The sequence below is a fragment of the Pelobates fuscus genome, chromosome 12, assembly GCF_036172605.1.
Source record: "Pelobates fuscus isolate aPelFus1 chromosome 12, aPelFus1.pri, whole genome shotgun sequence".
Lineage (NCBI taxonomy): Eukaryota > Metazoa > Chordata > Amphibia > Anura > Pelobatidae > Pelobates > Pelobates fuscus.
The window spans coordinates 6,182,961-6,201,723 of record NC_086328.1 but is presented as its reverse complement, the minus strand read 5'-3'; positions in this window follow the sequence as shown (position 1 = coordinate 6,201,723).

Below are 18,763 nucleotides of genomic sequence, written 5' to 3'. Positions count from 1 at the left end.
TTTGATATTTTAATGAGTTTTTTGGGTTCATTGAGAACATGGTTGTTGTTCAATAATAAAATTAATCCTCAAAAATACAACTTGCCTAATAATTCTGCACTCCCTGTACAAAGGTAGTAAGAAATGTATCAGACCCTATCACATGTTCAGGACATTTGAGAGAAATGGGTAAAAAAATGTCTAAATCTAGACTATCCAGCCAAACATTTGGATAAAGAGAATGATGGAATACTTGGGATAGATAGGGATTCTTTTTTGACATCTAAGAGGAAAAAGATGAACTAGTAATCTAGAATACCTTTTGTATCCCAGTTTAATCCACAAAGTGTCACAGAATAGCACGGCATCCGGAGACACTGGGGTCTTATTAAGAAATTGTTTCCAGAAATTCCTGAATTTCAATCTCCCCCTTTGTTTTCCTATAGAAGACCACAAAACATAAGGGATATTCTTGTCCGAGCAGATATTGGTAAATTAAAATTAAAAAGACAGCATTTTTGTTTTTTTAATCTACACCAATTTTAGGTACCTTCCCATGCCATACCTGTAGTTCATGTAATTCAGTTATTAAAGGTAAAACATTTTTTTTATCCATATACTGGTCGCACTTACTACATAAGAGGATATTAAACGTGTGAATCCTCTTATGTAGTATACACTATCAAATGTCCTTGTGTCTCCTCTAAGCTGGGGAGACCACAATGAAAGTCCGAGAGAGACTAAACAAACGCAAATCTACTATCAGAACTAAACAGGTTGAACAACTGATCCCTGCTCACTTTTTAGAAAACAAAAAACAAAAGACATACAATATCACAATTATGCTTCCAGGTCATATACCAAGTATTACCATTACGAAGAGGTGGTGACCGTGTGGGTCAACTGAAAAAGAGAGAGGCTTACTGGATACATACATTGGATACATTAAGCCTGAATGGTTCCTGTGGAACTCGCTTCCCTCCTCCATTAGATGCTCACCCAGTCTCCACTCCTTCAAAAAATCATTAAAAACCCACTTCTTCATAAAAGCGTATCAATTAAACTGTTAAAGGACCACTCTAGTGCCAGGAAAACATACTCGTTTTCCTGGCACTAGAGTGCCCTGAGGGTGCCCCCACCTTCAGGGACCCACTCCCACCGGGCTCTAGGGGAAGGAAGGGGTTAAACTTACCTCTTTCTCCAGCGCCGGGCGGGGAGCTCTACTCCTCCTCCTCTTCTTCCTCGCGACGTCATCGGCTGAATGCGCATGCGCGGCAGGAGCCGCGCTCGCATTCAGCCGGTCGCATAGGAAAGCATTCATAATGCTTTCCTATGGACGCTTGCGTGCTCTCACTGTGATTTTCACAGTGAGAAGCACGCAAGCGCCTCTAGCGGCTGTCAGTGAGACAGCCACTAGAGGCTCTGGAGGCTGGCTTAACCCTCAGAATAAACATAGCAGTTTCTCTGAAACTGCTATGTTTATAAAAAAAAGGGTAAAAGCTAGCTGGACCTGGAACCCAGACCACTTCATTAAGCTGAAGTGGTCTGGGTGCCTAGAGTGGTCCTTTAATAGCTCCCAACTGATTGCTCTCTTGCAACTGTCACTAGTCTAATACTATCCTTACCTTTTGTGTCACTTTACCCCACTCCCTCTAGCATGTAAGCTCATTGAGCAGGGCCCTCAACCCCTCTGTTCCTGTGTGTCCAACTTGTCTGGTCACAACTACATGTCTGTTTGTCCACCCATTGTAAAGCCCTGCAGAATTTGACGGCGCTATATAAATAATAACATAATAATAATAATAATAATAATAATAATAATAAACAAAGAATTCATTCAATCCATGTCAGGATTTCAAGAATTTATTGTTAATTGGACTAACCATGTGATCAATTAATTAATTTAAAGGGTATATAAACCCAGAGTATGTTGGTATTCACTACGCATGATTAAGGCTATATAGCCAAAACGTTGCATTTTTATTTGAGGACAATTACCCAACAATAAAGAAAACCATCAAAGATCTTGGAGTGTCACCCGTGTTCTTTGTTTTTGCACTCTGACTTCTGCCGATTGCGGTGTCTGCTATTTTCACAGGGCAACTCCCAGATAGATGGCTGGACTGTTGAGTGGAACCTGAGTGCGGGGTGATTTGTTTCTTGTGACACAGATACATACTGACTCATACACAGCCAAACGCACACACACAAAAATACACACTGACTCCTACACACATACATACACACAAACTGACACGCACAGATACACACTGGCTCATACACACAGATACATACACGCACAGTGTAACACACAGATGCACATTGATTCATACACACACAGAAACACAATGAGTCATACACACACATACTGTATATAACACATATACATAAATGACACATACACCCATTGACACAAACAGACACATACACACACAGATAACACACACACACACACTAATACCATATACAAACATATACACATACAGACGCATACAGACGTAGATCCCAATTTACAGATTTTTAGCCACCCCCTGCTTCCATAACTTTTTGGTGCATAGGGGTGACTTCTATGAGGCCAAGTGGCATCTGGCTTGGGTCTGATGGCAGCTGGGTCCAGGCTCTCCCCCCCTTGTCCTGGCTCTCAGTCTCTCCCCCTCTCTTTTTCTCCCCTCTCCTACGCACCTTGTTGGTATGCTAGAAGGAGGTGCATTGTACTCACTTTCTCCCAGCACCACGGCTTCACACAGACCAAGGGACTTGGTCGTGCTGTTAAAGACCCATAGCCCCTGACCTGTGCCCTGATCAAAGATGACCAACGGGTGGGCCCCTTTGCTGGTCCCCCAATTTTTGAAAACCTACAAGCGGGTGACATAAAGTTCCATAAAGCATGTTTTGGACAGCCCTGACTAAATATTAAGGTTCCTTTGTACAGGGCATTGAGATTGTTACAGATTCTCCACTGGCAAAATAGTTAAACTGGAGAATTTTTCCATTTTGGCTATATTGGACTAAAATGTTCGATTCCACGACTTTTCCTACTTCCCAATTAAATGGACATTTTACCAACAAAACAACTGTAGCTTGATTAAACAGTTTTAGTGTATAGATCATGGCCCTGCAGTCTCACTGCTCAATTCTCTGTCATGTAGGAGTTAAATAACTTTTGTTTCTTTTTAAGCAGTCCTAGCCACATTTTCCCTGACTCTGACTGATAGCCTGGTTGAATTTTTTTTTTTTTAAATTCTTGTTGTCAATCAGATCTTAACTTGCTTTAGAAGTTTGTATTTCCTGCTCTTAATTACATACAGGAGTCTCCTGCAGGTTCTAGAATATTATTAACAGAGCAAAAGATCACGGGATCTCCGCTGTTGGCCCACGCAGAGCCGGCGTTATCCGAGTGCCGGCCCTGCTGTGTGCCTACATGGGCCGGTGGGGAAATCAAAGATCTTCACCGGCCCACAGGCACAGACATGCGGCAGCCAGCTGGGGATGGAGGGAGAGGAGGAACCCGGGGAAGCTCTTACCTGCAGATCTCGCGAGTGTGAACTCTAGCCCCACAGGCTAGAGTTCACTCACCACTAGGTCCACCAGGGACTGCAGCACGGCCCACTCTCAGTCAAAAGGTAAGAAGGGAGGGGGGAGGGATATAAAGATTGTTTGTTTTTTAATGAAAAGTTTTTTATATATATATATATTTTAATCTGCCCCCCCCCCACACACACAATCCCTCCAAACATATTCACACACACACACATAGACACACACACAGCACAATAATACTAACAGCACCACAACACACACACAGCACACTCACACTAACAGCACACTGTCACACACACCGCACACTCACACTAACAGCACCCTTACACACACACACACACAGCATCCCTCTTACACACACACACACACACACACACAGATACACAATCTCCTATACACACTCTGTGTCCTTTACACACTAGATCCCCTACACACACAAACACTTAACCACCTAAGCACACTACATTTCTGACATACAAACTCTGAATCCCCTATGCACACACTACATTCATTTTAAGCAAACACATACTACATTCTCTAAACACGCACTCTCTACAACCCCTACGTCACCTATACACACACACACACACTACATCCTGTATGCACACACTTGCTACATCCCCTATAACACCATGCCCCCTATACACACACTCTCTACAGCCGCTAGCCAGACATCTTACACCACAAACACAAATGAAATCGACCTATTTATACAACACCACACAACAATCAGCTCACTCTACGCACACTAGCAGGCTCCAAACACATGCACGATACGCTTTCCTGGCCCTTTTGTCCTCTGGTATCCCACTTATGGGACACCAGAGACAAGTTAAAAGCAAACACAGCGCAAGCATGTTATTAAATTGCTTGCGCTGCGCAGAACAAATACAGGGCCATTTTCTCATGCTAGAGCTCTTCAGCAGGGCTCTGCGCATTGAGCCAACATGCTCACTCTGAGAGGGAGATCGTGCGTTTCATTAGTGATGTCAAAACACACCCTATCTAGCCTTGCACCCTTCTCAGGGGGCCGCTGTGATTGAAAAATGCCCAGGCCAATTTTTTTCCCAGTCCGGCCCTGGTGATTATAGTGTCTCTTAATTAATCACGAGGACTCAATGCTTCTATGATGGTGTTGGCCATTAGATAGCCCATCCCTCCTAATGACAGTGGTTCTTGTTATTTTTACATTATTTAATGAGTTAAGTTACAGATTGTTAGTACTAAGTTCATTCTAGTCTGCAGTCAGTGCGCTAAGTAACATGAGAAGAAAAAATACGTCTCCTGCATGTGTAGGTGAAGCCTAATATGATTATAATATGAATCATAATAAAAAAGATATGCATTCTATATTTAATGAGACGATCAGCTTTTTTATTTCAGATAAATGTTTTTATTGCCAGGTGCATAGACAGTGGCTGTGCTATAAAACTGGTAATAATGTTAATTTTCTGATCCCATAAGCTTCCAGTGAAGGGAATGTGCCAATATCACCCCATTTTCATTTACCTACATTCAGCCTCTGGCTTGATGGTTGAAACTCAAATATATGCATATTCAGTATAAAATCGGAGCAAATGCGAGCAATGATATACCTCAATGTCTATGCGTTACACAGAAAATGCATTCAAAATAATGCTCTTCTTAAATCTCCTCTTCTGCAGCAAATTTCTAGGCTGTAACCGTCCTCCAATGCAGCCGGGACAGCCAGCCAGTCCTGATCTCACTGTATCTTCCTGGTGGAGTATTACAGAGCAAGTTGTCATGCACATTAAAACCACTGAAACATTCACACAGCTGAACCGTTAGAAGTAGTGAGAACACATCTAACGTTCCTCCACATGAATAAGAAAAAAACAACAACGTTGTTCTAGGTGTTTATGAGAAATATACAGTTGTACATTTCCTGTTTTCCTCTTGGGGTGAATCCATGGTGGAAGGAGATGATAATTATTGTCAAGAAAGCTGGAGAGAGAGTTGGGCTAAAATGGAATTCCTAATTCATGGGCTTTATTCAGTAAACTAAGTATTTGGAGAATTCACCAAGGAAACAAACAGCCATATCTAATTTCTTAATAACTCCTTCACAATTTAGTGAATAAACTGATTATTACAGCAAGTCTTATAGGGTTGTTCCCTTAATTATGATTTGATTATGATTTGATGAGAAGTGAATGTCAAACTCTAGGCCAAATATATATATATATATATATATATATATATATATTTATTTGGCCTCCATTTTGAATGTTTTCATTGCAACTGACATTGAATTCCTGGTAATTCACACGTTAGTGAAAAACCCTGCAAACCATTTTAAATGAAACCCAAATTACGCACAGAACATTAGGATGGCGACACATTCATCGATTCTAAATGAACTCAGTGGCCCATTCTTCTGTCACATTATGTCCAGGTACAGTTACATTAGACTATTCATGGGCATTATATATTATTATAAATGGAAACATACTAAAAATAGCCCGAGCAACCGGTACTGGACTATGAGTCAGGAATTAAGACTACTATTTAATAATTGTAATCATTATTTTTTAATGCAGCTCCAGGGGCTTAATCCTATAAAGGTAAGCACGGTGATTGGCTGACTCCTTCGCCATAACTGAAGGTGCATCACTGTGACATGCTCACTACTTTCAGTAGATATCACACATTAATCAGACATAATTAGTACTCTGGGTGACAATGATTTGATTTCTATCCTGGCAATAAAAGCCTTCCTTGTCGGCATATAGATTCAGCATGTAAATTGATCATTTACCTATTGTTGCAGTGTATCCCCACGAGGGGGAATTTAGGACAAACCGTGGATGAGAAGGAGGGAGTGCAGCAGAGGCAGCAAAACCCTTAGTGAGTTTCATGAACAAAAAAAAGGAAATTAATTCAATAAAGGCTTTTAAGGATCCTAATCAAATGTGCTATTAGGAAGACAAATCCAACCGATATTCAATGGTTTTCTTTGTCTTCTTTCAAATGGAATGCAACATATCCTTAGAGAACATACAAAAAAAACATATTATTTAATCAGAAATTATTGAAATAAAGGCTGTTTATTTTATTTCCACGTTCCAGGCTTGCCTTATTTGTGTGCTATATAATTCAGTAGATAGTTGTCAATAACGGAGATACTGTAACACGCAAACCTTAAGAGAACCATAAAGGAACACATACCAGTACTTAGAGTGGCCGGGCTAGTGTCTAAGACAAATAAATGAAATGTCTGCAAGCATACAGAGAGTGAATGAGAGACAGGCCAAGTTCTAGGATAACAGATACACAGAATCGATAGTCAGGCCAAAGTCAGGATAACAGAGAGCAAGAATAGTCAAACAAACCGAGGTCAAAAACCAGTAAATCGGGGGGGCGGGGCCAAGCAAGCAAACCGAGCAGACGCATGTAAGCTGGGCTCCTGCCTTACTAGCAAATCTCATGCAGATATTCGCCAAACTTGACAAATTAAGCAAACCGGGGTGCACTACCTGCTTCAGGAGTGACCTGGTGATCATCCCGATATCTGAACCGACCGCTTTGGTGCCCAGGAGCCCAAGATGGACAGCCGCGGCCTACTGGTGGTGAAACCGGGGAGAGACGGCCGCTCTCCTCGCCTAAACATCAGAGGTACGGATCCACAAATGCCCTACCCCCCCCCCCCCCGGACCGGCGGGGGTCATCCCGGTCCAACCCTGAGGGGAAAACTACCTGCCCGAGCCCCAGAGGTAGAACCCAACGGGCAGCAAGAAGCAGCGCAACCAGGCAACATGGCCGCCGCCACGTGTGCTCAGGGCATCGAACAAACTGACCTCGAGGCCAGGCTGGATGCACTATTCACCAGGTTCTGGAGGACAATAGCTATCCGGGAGCAAAGGGCCAAGGCACACATCATCGCCAATATAAAACAGGTGAACCCCAGGCACAAGCGCACGCCTCCTCCTGCAACCGGGGCTCGCAAACGGCGCCGGGGACGGCACATTGTAAGAACTCGAAAGCCCAAGCAACTAACGCCGTCATCGGCGGCAACCCATCCACGTAAGTGCCCAAAGAAAATAAACTTAACTGAGCAACTACCGCGGCAAGCAGGGACAATCAAGGACCGGACATGGCAGAGGGTCCCTAAGCGGACCGCACGGCAACATCTTAACTGACGCCAGCGTGAGGCGAATATATAATGGATATACCCCGGGGGAACCAAAGCCACCTGCAGTACATCGCCTCACACAGAATCCCCCACGCTCAAAGACCCGCATTACCGGAATGGGACTCTGACCTCGCCGCAGCAAACACCTCCAGCGCCGCACGGAATGTCTGGCAACATCATAGCAGCCCACAGCATCCAAACAGCTTCAACAGCCCTCCGAGTACCGGCATCGCCTGACACGCCACAAGACTGGTCCACAGCCACACAACTAGCCACTTAAAGACTATGTTTTTGACTCAGTGAGGCACTTCCCTCTACAGCTCGCAACACATATATTGGACAGTAACTAATATTGGCATCTTAAATTATGAGACAAACCTGTCCCTAATAATATGTCTTTTCTTTTAAGCTACGTGACCTAAGACCACATGAGCCTGTTCTATGTATTTAAAAGCATTATTGTTATCGTTTTTTTTTTTTTTTGTATTATTTTTTTTTTACATTTATTTTTTATTTTTTATTTTTTTTTCATTATGCCTAAGTGACTACTCCTAGTACGGGCCTGGGCATTACCTAGCCTACCTACCTGCCCGCATATGTATAGCCATTAGCAGTAAGAGGCAGGGAAATCCCAGTGGAATTTATAAAGCAGAGGCTAGCTACTAGAAATCAGCTGGTTTACATTTAAGCGACTACACCAAAGTTTACTTTGCATTACTTATTGTCTTGTTTTATTCATGCTTTTACTCGACATAACTTTATAGCAAGACTCAGGGCCTAGGACGTGACGCAGGCAAGAATTAGGGCAAATATCATTATGTCAGACACCTGAGTTTGTACATGCCTGTAATTATTTTATTTTTTAATGTCAGTTTGCATATCCGCTCCTGTCTACTTTTCTACGCTGCATGTTGCGTGTTCACTGACATAGCTACTACTTCGCCTGAAACCAAGCTTGTATGTTAAAGATAAAAAATTGTGCAGTTCAAACTTATGTTTGCTATACCAGAACCGCCGGCACCTGCTGTTGTGGCAGTACCGGTGTTGTAGAATTATCAGGGCCGTCTTTAACGCGGGGCAAAAGGGGCAGCTGCCCCGGGCCCATTTATTCCTGGGGGGCCCAAAGCATCTGCCCCTTGAGCCCCGCGGGCCCTTTAATTTTTCACCGGACCCCTTCCCAGACAAACCGCGGCCAGACTCCTATAATTATATTTCCCGCGGCCCCTTTAATCATGAGGGCCGCGGCCGGGCCCCTAACAATGTGTTTCCCCACGGCCGGGCCCCTCTCCCTTGCGGATCATTGCTGGGATCGCATTGCCTGCTGGGAGGAGTGAGTACAGGTCACTTCCTTCCGGCCAGCTAATAGAGAGCCCGGTGGGAAGGAGGAGGAAGAGGAGGAGGTGGCAGACATGAGGTATTCTAAAGAAGGCTGACACCCATCACATTAGGTCAGCCAGCTCCCCCTGGACCCCAGTGCACTGCAGCAAAAGTAAGAAAACATAAATTACTATTTATATATGTACATGTGTATGTGAGATTGTGCATATATGTGTGTGTATGTGTACCTGTGTGTTTGTGTACCCATGTGCCAGAGTGTATGTGTATCTGTCTGTTATAGTGTATGTGTGTTTGTGTGTCTGTGTGTCACAGTGTATGTGTACCTATGTGTCTGTGTTTGTATGTATTTGTGTGTCAGAGTATATGTGTACCTGTGTGTCAGAATGTATGTGTATCTGTGTGTCATAGTGCATGTGTACCTGTGTGTAAGAGTGTATGTGTATTTGTATGTAATTGTGTGTCAGAGTACATGTGTACCTCTGTGTCTGTGTTTGTGTACTCGTGTGTCTGTATCTGTGTGTCTGTGTGTCTGTATCTGTGTGTCTGTGTTTGTGTATCTGTGTGTCTGTGTTTGTGTATCTGTGTTTGTGTGTTTGTGTACCCGTGTGTCTGTTTGTGTATCTGTGTATTTGTGTGTCTGTGTTTGTGTGTCTGTGTATCTGTGTGTCTGTGTATGTGTATCTGTATGTCAGTGTATGTGTATCTGTGTGTCAGTGTATGTGTATCTCTATGTCGGTGTATGTGTATCTGTGTGTCAGAGTGTCTGTGTACGTGTGTCATAGTGTATGTTTACCTGTGTGTCAGAGTATATGTGTACATGTGTTTGTATGTACCTATGTGTCCATGTTTGTATGTACTTGTGGGTCAGTGTGTATATGTATGTCTTTGTATCTGTGTATGTATTTATACATGTGTGTTTATATACCTGTATGTATGTGTACCTGTGCGTCAGTATATTTTCTTTTGAATGTGTATTTATGTGTCAGTGTTTTTTTGCTCCTGTGTATCTGTGTGTTTCTGAGTGTGTGTGCATACCTGTGCATGTGGCAGTGCATACATCCCAGTATTTTAATGCCAACACTGCACACAAATACACCCCTGCATGTTCAACACTGCACACATACACTCATGTCACCCTCCACACAATGCCACCCCTTTCACTCAACAAAACTCACATTAAAGGGACACTATAGTCACCCAGACCACTTCAGCTCAATGTCCACTTCAGCTCAGGTTTTAACCCTTCTGATGCAAACATAGCAGTTTCAGAGAAACTGCTATGTTTACATTTGGGGTTAAGCCAGCCTCTAGTGGTGTCTTCCGGACAGCCACTAGCGGCGCATCTGCAACACTGGAGGCATATTATGCCTCCATTACGCAGAGCGTCCATAGGAAAGCATTGAGAAATGCTTTCCTATGGACACTTTGAATGCGCGCGCGGCACTTGCTGCGCATGCGCATTTGGCTCCGCTGATGTCGGACATGGGAGCTGACGTCAGCGGGGGAGGAGAGGTTACCAGCGCAGAGGGAGCCGGCGCTGGATTAAGGTAAGCAACTGAAGGGGTTTTAACCCCTTCAGCGCCACGGGAAGGGGACCCTGAGTGTGGGGGCACCCTCAGGGCACTATAGTGTCAGGAAAACCGCTTTGTTTTCCTGACACTATAGTGATCCTTTAATTCCCCCAATGCTGTCACACTCATCTTCTCTCGCACTGTCACAAATACCCTTCCATGCTTTCACACTCATCCTCCATCACTCTGTCACACTCACCCCCTTTCACCGTGCCACACTCACCCAATCACATTAACCCCTCCAACTCTGTCACACTCATCCCCCCAATCATGCTGTACACACCCTGTCACATGAATCAATCCCTAATCGTGTCACACTTCCTCCTCTAACCATGCCACATTCACCCCAGCCCTGTAACACTCACCCATCAACCATACCACACCACCGTGTCAATTTAATGCCCCCAAGTCTGTCACACTCACTGCCCAACTTTGTCTCATTCACACCACCCTAGCACAGTAACCCCTTTAAGATGGCGGGGTCCAGGGGGCCCAAGCAAATGCTTGCCCCGGGTCCAATCAATATTAAAGACAGCCCTGAGAATTATTAAAACATTTATTAAATTTCCCCATTAACTTCATGATATGACAGATTTTCCTAACAGCATTTAGAATATTAGAATGAGAATGTATTTTCTAGAAGGATATGACTAACACCGGAATTGTCAAGTTCCTGTAATATGAAACAAAGTATACCATAGTTAGATCATGAGAAACTGCACTAATGAAATGTCCATTCACTAAAAAGCCTTGAACCTGACCTCGAATCTAACATCACTAAACTACTCAAAATGGTGCCTAAAGCCCCCCTCCCATCGAGTAAAGCCTCGTGCTAGCAAGATGGCGCCCGAACCATCGTGTCCACACCCGTGTCCAAGATGACGCCACCTCTCGGTGGGAGGACACTTAGCCAGCCACTTAGTACTTAAGCCAATTAATAATATTGATGGGTGGATATTGACATAGCCACTTAACACCTAACCCAATTAATGATGTTAATTTGTTGTTATCTTGATATTCAATGATGATGTAATATTGCTCTTATAAGGGTGTGCGAGCCCGCTTTTTAACCAGATGCCATTAAATTTTCTCGAAGTTCTTTTAACCTGAACTCTGTGTGTCAGTGTGAATTTACTTCTGCGTATACGCAATTTAATCATCTCAGATTTGGACAGGAACAGATAGACATTCAAACATATTTGTTTGCTTAAAATAATCTATATCACCGGCAAGTTTGTAATTTCTATGCACACCAAAATAAAGAATTAAAAAAAAAAAACAGTAAATCCAATACACAGTATACACGCACTCTCGGATAACAAGAACCATGACAGGGCAAGGAAACAAGAACAACCAGGAAGTATAGAGAGGATTACTGAGCAGGGAGAGCTGGACATGCCACCAGAGTGAATATATCAATCAAAGAATGCAGAACCGCTATATCACTTTCTGATAACTATCTAATTCAAAAGATTTAGCTTTGGATCAGACAGTCGTCTCACTCTGCAAGCTAAAGATAAAAGTAGGTAAATATGATCTTTTAGGGGGCGGGGCCTGACAGCCAAGATGGCCCGTTGTGTTTTCTGAGAGCTCCAGCACTGGCGGGCAAAACACGCTATTCCTGATTAAAATAAACAAAGCAAGAGGCTTCCGGTGCCCGGAGAGTGACACAGGCTCGACCGAGGAACATGATGATACCTATCATGAACCGATATGCCGCAAAACTGCCTGAACCGGCCATGTGACCTAATCTGGAGGGAAGCCTGATGTCTGGGGGAGGCGGCCGATCTCCCGAAAAGGGACAAGCTCACAAGCGAGAGCCCTATCCTTTTTGGGGCGGTCCTAAACGGGCATAGAATGTCCGCTCCGTCCTTTGTACTTACCGGGTCCCTGCCGTTCGCCTGACGGCGGTCGCGATCCTGCCCAATCCGCTCCCACCTGGCCATGTGATCTTGGGTCCTTGCGATCACATGGCCGGAATAGCAGGCTTATGTGTGTCTGCAGGGGGCCTGCCTGAGCTCTCGTTTATAGATTCTTTTATTTACCTACAAAGCTCCAAAGACTGTAAATCTACTTATATTACATCTCTTGTTTCCTTCATTATAAGATGTTTTATTGTTTCGGTGAAAGGAGTGAACTATTTTTCTGCCGGAGAGGATTGTGCTATGTCACTGAAATAGTGTTAGAGAGAATGTTTGAAACTCCTTTGATTTCAATAAAAAGGAATAGATCAAATAAGACTGTAAAATATAAAATATATTTTTTTAAAAAGTGTTTATTACGCTTTCCATAAAAAGTGCTGTGTTAATTACGTGCTACGGTCTACAACAGAGGTTCACAACCTGTAGTACGCAAATGTCAAGCGGTACAAGCCAATTACCCTAAGAAGTATGCAAAAAAAAAGCCGTAATTGCGGAACTCCTGGGGAGCTGCTCCGGGGCACACAAGCTTGGGGGCTCCATCAGGTGACCCTACTTGCATGTGCCATCCTATAGTATTGTTGGGGCAGAGAAAGAACAGGGGAGCCTGGGGCATAGGGCGGCAAAGAAGTCGGAGAAAGAAAAAGAGAAAGGGAGCCTTATGGCATAGGACGAGCAGGGGGAACCTGGGGCAGAGGACAAGCAGGGGGAGCCTGGGACAGAGAAAGAGAAAGGAGATCCTGGGGCGGAGGAGAAGCAGGGGGAGCCTGGGACAGAGAAAGAGAAAGGAGATCCTGGGGCGGAGGAGAAGCAGGGGGAGCCTGGGACAGAGAAAGAGAAAGCAGATCCTGGGGCGGAGGAGAAGCAGGGGGAGCCGGGGACAGAGAAAGAGAAAGGAGATCCTGGGGCGGAGGAGAAGCAGGGGGAGCCGGGGACAGAGAAAGAGAAAGGAGATCCTGGGGCGGAGGAGAAGCAGGGGAGCCTGGGACAGAGGAAGAGCAAGGAAGATTGGGACAGAGGAGGCACAGGGGAGCCTAGGGCAAAGATGAAGGGAATATGAGGCAATGGAAATGTATACATCTGAAATAACAGCAACTATACTAATTACAAACATTTTGCTACTATGAGAGGAACGATTGATGGAAATGGCCTGTCAAGGGGGTTCCATTGGTCTAGGCTCTAGAGGACTTTTAACTCGTAATTTCTTTACTAATAGGCATTGAAAGTTACACGCAAGTGGTTAATCCCTAAGCTATAATATCCCTGTATCCTTGTAGAGTAAAATGAGGTTACTAATTATATAGGTCAACAATAAACATAAGTAATAGCCCTGATCTTCGGCTTTGCTACCGGTCCATAAAATAAAAGTGTCCATTTTGGAATGTTTGGGAAATATTTAGGGGGATAAAATAAATGAGGAAATAAAGGGTTGTTGGTGCATGTGCCTGTATGGGTGAGAATATGGCAGTAGAGATATGTAGGTGGGGGGATAATATGAGAGTGACCATATGTCTCTGGGAGCATGCCTGGGAGTAAGGATAAACATGGTTGCTCTGTGAAATATCTGTGTAAAATATGACTGATGTGGCATTTATGGGTATAAAGAGTAGATGGCATTAGGGGAGAATGATTCGTTGCAGACAATAAAGCTGTGGGTACTGTTAGGGTAGAGTTGTAGTTTGTGCTAGTGGACAATATAAGATGGGGGTATGGACACGTAGTGTGGAGAATTAGTCTTTGGCTAGGGGATCTGCCTAACTATGACTTTATATAGCCCTGAGGATGGACATTCTGCTGTGGAGTGGGTTATTATTTTGTCTGGGTCTGACCCTGTTCACTATCACTGCTTTTCTATAAAATGTTTAACAGAGAGGTCTCTTCCTGTAATGATAAAGGGAAGCACATCGAGCAGATGGTCTGATTTAAAAGAGCCACTTCTTATATTGTCATACTTAGGTTTTATTACAATGTATTTTTTTAATTATCATTATTTATGTTTTGCATAACAACATATTGCTCTTTAATTGTCAGAGTTCCCAATCCAATGTAAAATCAGAATAACTACTACCAAAGCAAACCTCCTCTGTTCATGTGTGATGTGAATGCTGGGAGAGGCAAGCATGCTATTTGATAAAATGTGTTTGTATGTAGACATTATATATGGACATTGCATTGTGAGTGAGTGGAATGGGAGCAAATAATGCTGAATTCCCTGGCTGCCTTTAACCCCTTCAATAACATTGTATGACCATTAAAATACACTGCACATTCTCTTCCCTTGCCAACTGAAGGGAGGGTCTGTTGATAAAATTGTTTTGTAAAAATGGACACGATTTTTCATATATTCATTTTGCAGACAGACCTTATATGAATTCTAATGCCCATATAAAGAAATATTAACAATTTCATGTAGGAATTGGAGCTGCGCCTTCTAATCCTAAATTACTTGACGGATTTATTTAGTGTTTCACACAATGGTCAATGGCACACTATTGCTGGGATTGTTACATTGTTTACTCTATTTTCCTAAATGCCTTTTCGCATGGTATAGATACAGCTTATATATTTTTACAGTGTTTACTGATAAATTATTTAACATGTTAAACAGCCGAGGAACACAAAGGTCCAACAAACGATATGTTAGTCATACTGTAGCAGCATTATAGTAAACTACTGTTAACACCGTAGAAACACAGCTTGTGCAATATCACCATATAAAATAAAGTATGGTAGTAGAAATTCACCGGAGTAAGACAAGTCCAAGTAAGATAGAAAAGAAACAGAAAAGGACACAGAGAAGGAGACAAACTGTAACAAAAATAAAGGGTGCCTCCAGATTAGCAGTGGTAGATGGGAATCTCCAAGGCAGCTACAGATGCTACAGCAATAGTTGTGAGATAAACAAGGCTGTGGTTATGGTGGAAGTCCATTCTCACTATGTAACTCTCTTTAAAGGATCACTATAGGGTCCGGAACACAAACATATATCCCTGACCCTATAGTGTTAAAACCACCATCGAGCCCCCCTAGGCCCCTCATGCCTCCATAAATATAGCAAAATCTTACTGTATTCAAGCCTGAAGCTGTAACTCTGCTGTTTGTCTCAGAAAAAAACAAGCAGTCTGCTGACATCATCAGAAGTGGTAGCCTGATCCAATCACAATGCTTCCCCATAGGATTGCCTGAGACTGACAAGGAGGCAGATCAGGGGCAGAGCTAGCATGATTCAAACACAGCCCTGGCCAATCAGCATCTCCTCATAGAGATGAATTGAATCAATGAATCTCTATGAGGAAAGTTCAGTGTCTGCATGCAGAGGGAGGAGATACTGAATGTTTGGATGCATTTTAGGCAGCCAAGACCCAGGAAGGATCTCTAACAGCCATCTGACGAGTGGCCAGTGAAGTTGTCACTAGGCTGTAATGTAAACACAACTTTTTCTCTGAAAAGACCGTGTTTACAGCAAAAAGCCTGAAGGTAATGATTCTACTCACCAGAACAAATTCAATAAGCTGTAGTTGTTCTGGTGACTAGAGTGTCCCTTAAGGGGGTTAGATCACACCTTCCCTACATATATAATGGTCTAAACTAAGACTCAGTTAAGAAACAGGAATCATATGAAGCACCCAGTAAGAAAAGCCAGTTTTCACCCATCATAAGCACAATTGCACTATGCTACTGAAGCAGTGTCTCTTTGGACAGGTATATAATTGAAGTGTAGTATAGGATTTTGTTATAAACTTTCAGTGGTTGTCCCATTGATGGGTTATCCCATGTCAGCTGCCTGTCTGTCTGGCTTTTTCAGTTATATGATCGGCTTCCTGGGTCCTTTTCTGTCTAATGCCATTCCTAACTGATCAGTGGGTATTGTCAATTGGCCTCTTTAGAGATGTGGGTTTGCCATATTTTTGACATTTGCTAATTATAGATTTGATTGTGCCCTAATACTTTTTTATAGCCTATAATTTCCCTAACATACTTATGTACGATCAGGGGGGCCATCAGAGGGTGACAACCATGACGGTCGTCTTGGGCCCAGCGGCCCTGGGGGCCCAAGCGACCAGACCCCACATGTAGCGGCGGAACTGGGGCCCATCGGGTGGCAAGCATTTAGTGGCGGCCACTAGTACTGCTGAGAGGAAGTGACGGCCGGTCACTTCCTCCCATCTCACTTCGCGCAGGTGGAGAGACAGCGTGGAGGCCATGAAGAGGGAGAGTCAGCCAACCCCCATCAGCCCCAGTCACCCTCCTGCAACAAAAAGGTAAAAAACAGGAGGGTGGATGACAAATGAACTCTGTGTGTGTCAGTATGTATGTCTGTATGTATGTCAGTATGTATGTCAGTCTGTATGTATGAATGTTTGTATATCAATATGTATCACTATCTGTATGCATGGCAGTATGTATGTATGCATGTATGTATGTCAGTGTCTGTATGTGTGTGTGTGTGTGTGTGTCTGTATCTAAACGCAACACTTTTGTTTTTGCCCCCATTTTTGATGAACTGAACTCAAAGATCTTAAACTTTTTTCTATGTACACAAAAGGCCTATTTCTCTAAAATATCGTTCACAAATCTGTCTAAATCTGTGTTAGTGAGCACTTCTCTTTTGCCAAGATAATCCACCTCACAGGTGTGGCATATCAAGATGCTGATTAGACAGCATGATTATTGCACAGGTGTGCCTAAGGCTGCCCACAATAAAAGGCCACTCTAAAATGTGCAGTTTTACTGCATTGGGGGGTGGGGGGGGTCCAAAAACCAGTCAGTATCTGGTGTGACCACAATTTGCCTCACGCAGTGCAACACATCTCCTTCGCATAGAGTTGATCAGGTTGTTGTTTGTGGCCTGTGGAATGTTGGTCCACTCCTCTTCAATGGCTGTGCGAAGTTGCTGGATATTGGCAGGACCTGGAACACGCTGTCATATACGCCGATCCAGAGCATCCCAAACATGCTCAATGGGTGACATGTCCAAACATGCTCAATGGGTGACATGTCCAAACATGCTCAATGGAGGAGTATGCTGGCCATGCAAGAACTGGGATGTTTTCAGCTTCCAGGAATTGTGTACAGATCTTTGCAACATGGGTCCATGCATTATCATGCTGCAACATGAGGTGATGGTCGTGGATGAATGGCACAACAATGGGCCTCAGGATCTCGTCACGTCATCTCTCTGCATTCAAAATGCCATCAATAAAATGCACCTGTGTTTGTTGTCCATAGTATACGCCTGCCCATACCATAACCCCACTGCCACCATCGGCCACTCGATCCACAACGTTGACCCCACACAATGCCATACACGCTATCTGCCATCTGCCCTGTACAGCGAAAACTGGGATTCATCCGTGAAGAGAACAACTTTCCAAAGTGCCAGACGCCATCGAATGTAAGCATTTGCCCACTCAAGTAGGTTACGACAAACTACAGCCAGGTCGAGACCCCAATGAGGACGGCGAGCATGCAGATGAGCTTCCCTGAGACAGTTTCTGACAGGTTGTTCAGAAATTCTTTGGTTATGCAAACCGATTGTTGCAGCAGCTGTCCAGGTGTCCGATCTCAGATGATCTTGGAGGTGAAGATGCTGGGTGTGGAGTCCTGGGCTGGTGTGGTTACATGAGGTCTGCGGATGTGAAGCCAGTTGGATGTACTGCCAAATTCTCTGAAATGCCTTGGAGACGGCTTATGGTAGAGAAATGAACATTCAATTCACGGTCAACAGCTCTGGTGGACATTACTGAAGTCAGCATGCCAATTGCGTGCTCCCTCAAACCTTGCAACATCTGTGGCATTGTGCTGTGTGATAAAACACTTTTATCGTGGCCAGCCTAAAGCACACCTGTGCAATAATCATAAACTCTAATCAGCATGGTTAATGGATTATCTCAGCAAATGAGAAGTGCTCACTAACACAGACAGATTTGTGAACAATATTTGAGAGAAATAGGCCTTTTGTGTACATAGAAAAAGTCTTAGAGCTTTGAGTTCAGCTCATGAAAAACGGAGACAAAAACAAAAGTGTTGTAATTGTGTTCAATGTATTAGTATGTGTGTTAGTATGTGTCACTATGTACGTCTGTGTGTCTGTATATGTGTGTGTGTCTCAGTATGTGTGTGTGTGTGTGTGTCAGTATGTATGCCTATATGTTTGTCTGTTTCAGTAAGTGTGTCTGTTATTATGTATGTGTGTGTGTCAGTATGGGTGTGTAGTGGAGCTCCAATATCCAGCATAAATATCTCTGCTGTAGAATCTTTGT